The 4,658-nt window shown below is 41.2% G+C and overlaps 1 pseudogene; it reads right to left on the reverse strand.

Annotated features, from left to right (window-relative positions):
• Positions 1 to 3,550: 3,550 nt before the first annotated feature.
• On the reverse strand, positions 3,551 to 3,696 carry LOC114625440 (annotated as a pseudogene).
• Positions 3,697 to 4,658: the final 962 nt, after the last annotated feature.

A 4,658-nucleotide genomic window follows, 5' to 3' on the forward strand; every position in this document is an offset into this window, starting at 1 on the left:
TTTTGTAGTAAATAGCCTTGAAGTCTTAGTCAAGAGATTTCTTAATTTGTTCATTGTTCCAAATTTGGTCAATCTTGAAAGAGAACCCCTAATGATTTGTTCATGAGAAAAGATAAACGGACATGTTAAAGTATATCCTGCTTGTATATCGTTTCATTCTTAGAAAATTCCCAGTGTTGTCTGTCAGTGTGATTACCCTCTCTTGTCTTCTAGTTAGAATATAAGCTGACGGGGCCCTTTCAGATGTAAGTTAATAGTTTAGCAGTCCCAAGAATATGCAATTAATGAGTTTACCATATTGACATTTTTAATGTTAACATTACCAACAGCAGATGGGAGATGCCTGCATTGGGTGTCTGTTTCCAATTAAAATCTTTAATTTATGATAAATGAATACATTTCAATCACGTCTGTCTTGCATTCAATGTCTGCTTGGTTGATCAACAATAGGAGCTTCTGGGAATGTTTTGGTACATAATGAGAGACTGAGTCAGATCATAGCAAGAAGGTTCATTGTTTTAATGATTTCTTAAATATTAGCAGTAAGTAAAAAAAATGAACTCAATTAAAAGATAACAACTACTTTTTTCCGTACATATATTGAAAATTTGGGAAACTAATAAGAAAATGTGTATGATGATATTGTCACAGTTAAACAAACTTTACAAGCATTTAAAGATTTTTGTCTCTGAATTATTCACAGAATCAATTAGATAGACATTATTACATATTAATTCCTGGTTTTTCACTTTTGATATCCTAAGCTCTATCTTCTTTGTTTTTATATGGTCTCCTTCAGTTAATCTAATGCTTCATAACAAGTCACCCCAAAATTTAGTGACTTAAACCAAGAAGATTAATTTTGTTTAACAATCTGCAGTTTTGGCAACACTTGTCAGGGACAGCTGGACTCTGTTCCTCTCAGCACTAACTGGGACACTTCAGTGGCTGGAGGCTGGAATCATCTGATGGCCTGCTCACTCACACGGGTCCTGATCCATGCTGGCCTTTGGCTGAGGCTTCAGTTAAGGCTGTTAGCAGAAACATCACATGTGACTTTTTCTGGTGGCCTGGACTTCCCCAAAATGTGATAACTAAATTTCGAAATATAGATTGTCCTACAAGTAAGTGGGTGAGATCTGTAGAGCATACTATGGTCTATCTTTAGACGTCACATAACACAACTTCTCCCACTTTAAAAATGTTGCATAATAGTGTATCAAGTAAGTATAAGTCTAACACTTAATCTATGGTTACATTTAGTTTGATTGTATTGTTAGACAGTGATCAATGGTTTTATTTTATAGAACTCATAGAAATCACTGTATATGGCATTCTATCAGCTTATTTTCAAAAGAGAATTTGTGTTAATGGTTGATACACATAGTATCTTGTTAAGGTGCTTCAATTTTGAAAGGTCTGATATAAATAGAGCTTAATGGTGTTTTAAGCCTTTTAATAAATCAGGCTGCTTTAATAAGTGATATAGAGATGAAGAAGTAGGTAGATAAGGAAGATATTTCTAGTTTACAATATGCAAGAGAACTGACTATATCCCAAGTGTACAATTTATTCTATGAGTCATAGCATTTTCCACTTTAAGACAGCCAAAGCCAGTGTTCTAAGCTTATTTGGCATTTGGCAGATACAGGGACTAAAAATCCAATATGGTCTCATGGAATGCAGTTGGAAGAACAAATGCTGGGTCACATACAGAGTTAGAGGGTTCCCACTAGCATATATGGCAGCTCTGAGCAAATATTTTTCCAGGATTCTAGGCAGATTTTTTAATCTTTTTATTGGTTCTTCATGAATTTAACATCATGCATCCCAGTCCCACTCATCTCCTCCTCCCCTTATACCTGCTCTCTCCAGTTTCAGCCTCCTCAAAACACAGAAAAAAATCTCTTTGTGAAAGCTATAGTATGTCACAGTGTGTCCCACAGAATACCCTTTTGTCCACACTTCTTTGCTTGTAAACGTTCATTGTAAACACTCGTTGGTCTGGTATGAGGCCTCTGGCTTCTGGTACTGAATCAATATTGGATCCTCACAGGATCCTCTCAGTTGTTGCCCTGTGTCATGGAGATCCTGTAGTTTTGGAACTGTAGGACTGACCCCAGCAGTTCATTGTTGGAGTAGGTGTTAGAAAGGGCCAATTCAAAACCCTGGAGCTGAACTAGTCAGCACTCCTGTTCTCCAGCTCCCATGCCCTTGGAACTGGCTCACCAACAACCCCTGCTTCCAGCTGTATCCTGCCGCCCAGGTGAGGTGTAGGGCCCATTCTCCTAAGTGTTGCAGCCAGTGAGGGACATGACTAGTTCTCCCACTCTCATGACCCCAGGGCTCTCTTGCTTGCCAAAAATGGCAAGGGTTAAGGGAGGGAAGGAGGGTCATCTCTCCCTCACCCATGTCACTACACAGAAGTGTCAACGCAAAATCTCCCACTCCAACAACCTTGGGGCCAGCTTAATCAAGCTCTACTGTGCTGTCCAGGTGAGGTACGGAGCCAACATTCCGGAGTGCTACAGCTAGAAAGCAGCAGGGCTACCTCTCCTGTTCTCACAACCCCAGAGCCAGGTCTCCCACCTGCCAGTGGTGAGGAGCAAGGGGCGAGAGTGGAGGGAATCGCTCCCTTGTCTATGCCACCACATGAAAGATGAGTGGTAGGGCCAACTCTCCCACATTAGTATCCTCCATCTGGTTCATCTGAAACTCCTGCAATGCACAGGGCCAGCTTTCTCAAGTACTGGGGTTGGCTAGGGGAGAGGTCAGTTCTCCTGCTCTTAAGCATCCAGGGCAAGCACTCCCATGATTCCCCAGTTGAGGGGTAGGGATAGTTCTGCACAGCCCTCAGACGTCAATATATCCCCAGGTAGCAGCCCAGACCAGGAACGTTTGCCTGGCCTTTGGTGGTAACAGTGTCCTGCTGCTGCAAGGCCTAGGATCCTAGATGTAGCCCCAGGTGGCATCACAGGGCAGGACTCCACCATGGTCCCAGGTGGCATCATCAGCTACTCACATCAGACTGTTCCTCACTACCCGTGAGTCTCCAGTTCTGCCTCTCTTCATTGTGTCCACATCCTTCCATTTATCTTCCTCTTCCATTTCTCCACCACTTACTTTTTCCTCATAGTAGTGCCTGGGGTCTCTGAGTGTCTGAGGTCATCTTAGGAGTGGTATCAGGAGTGCTAGTCCCCTCTCATGCATTATGGCATCAGGCAGGGGTTATTTCTAGCATGGTCTGCACACCCCAGCTTGCATGGCATCCAACTAAACTCCCTGTTCAAGGCCCCATGGTTCAAGTATGATGGCCATCTGACTTGCTCCTTACCTGGACTGCTGGTATGGCCCCATGTGGGCAAGGGTAGTCTATTTTGGGCTCACTCCTGCTTGGGAGAACTGTCAGTCCTCTAGTCTCTGACTTGCTCCTGGTCCCAGGAGTTGTCAGGGCCTGCTTGGTGCCAGACAGATGGTCATCTCAAGCTAGCTCCCTGTCTGAGTTCCCTGGCACAGGACCTGTGATTATCTCAGGCATTTTTTTTCAGGGAATGTTAGACTAGTAATCATTCAAACGTTCATAGGTCATTCAGAGGTTCACAGGTCAGAACGCTAAACATAGACATAGCCTCTCTCTGTCACCTACTGATGCACATGTGACACAGCAGCCACACCTGCAATGCCTCTAGGAGCAGGTCAGATTATTTATATAATCTAAATATGTAAATACTTTGTTTAGAAATATAAGATAAGAGGCTGGGAAGATAGTTCAATTGGTAGAACACTATCAAAAGAAGCAGGAAGGTTTTAGTTAAATCTGCAGAACTCATATTTTTTTTATAAACAGTTTCCTGTTGGAGTTGGAGACAGGAGTTGGAGTTAGCTTGCTGGCCATCCAGCCCAGCTTAACTAGCCGGCTCTGAGCCAGTGAGACCTCATTTCAAAAAAGAAGGTAGGCAACCGTCCTGACAACTGTCCCTAGAGATTGATGCTTAGAAATTATAATTTGTTGCACAAGCAAAATATCATATCGTTTCTTGTAATATCTTGGCACCATCTATTTCAAGTTAGTATAAGGGCCTTTACATGATCTTTACAATCAAATGTGCCATTACTGGATAATTTCATACATTTGACTAGAAAAGTTCACCAAACATCATTGAGTTATGTTCTCATAATTCAATGACTTTTCATCATTTGTATTAAAATAGTACTGATCTTACTAGATATTGATTCCCAAAGCCTTTTATCTAATGGTGGTTATGACATTACTCATGATCCTACACCTTTACTGTGCTGTCATTGAAAAGTGGCTTCCAATGGCTCCCGTAAAGGCTGTCATCAAACATCACCAATGATGTCCCTACTTGCAAATGCTGTCAGAGTATGTAGTTAAATATGAATAATAATTCATTTTTTGAATATAACAAACTCCTATGTCAGAAATGTATATGTATAGAGCAATTCATATTCCAAATATGTCTTGTCTTGAATCCTTTATTTTATAATTTCTACAAAGGGCATTCCAGCAGAATAAAAAGAGCAGAAGAATATCTGATTATTAATTGCCCCAGAGTTGGTATTCCTAGAATACCTGTTACCAGAAGGTGTTTTAGAATGTTTATAGGGTTGAGGATAAAATGGCTAAGTTACTAAAG

Source organism: Grammomys surdaster, unplaced genomic scaffold (assembly GCF_004785775.1).
Source record: "Grammomys surdaster isolate TR1022 unplaced genomic scaffold, NIH_TR_1.0 217, whole genome shotgun sequence".
Classification (NCBI taxonomy): Eukaryota; Metazoa; Chordata; class Mammalia; order Rodentia; family Muridae; genus Grammomys; species Grammomys surdaster.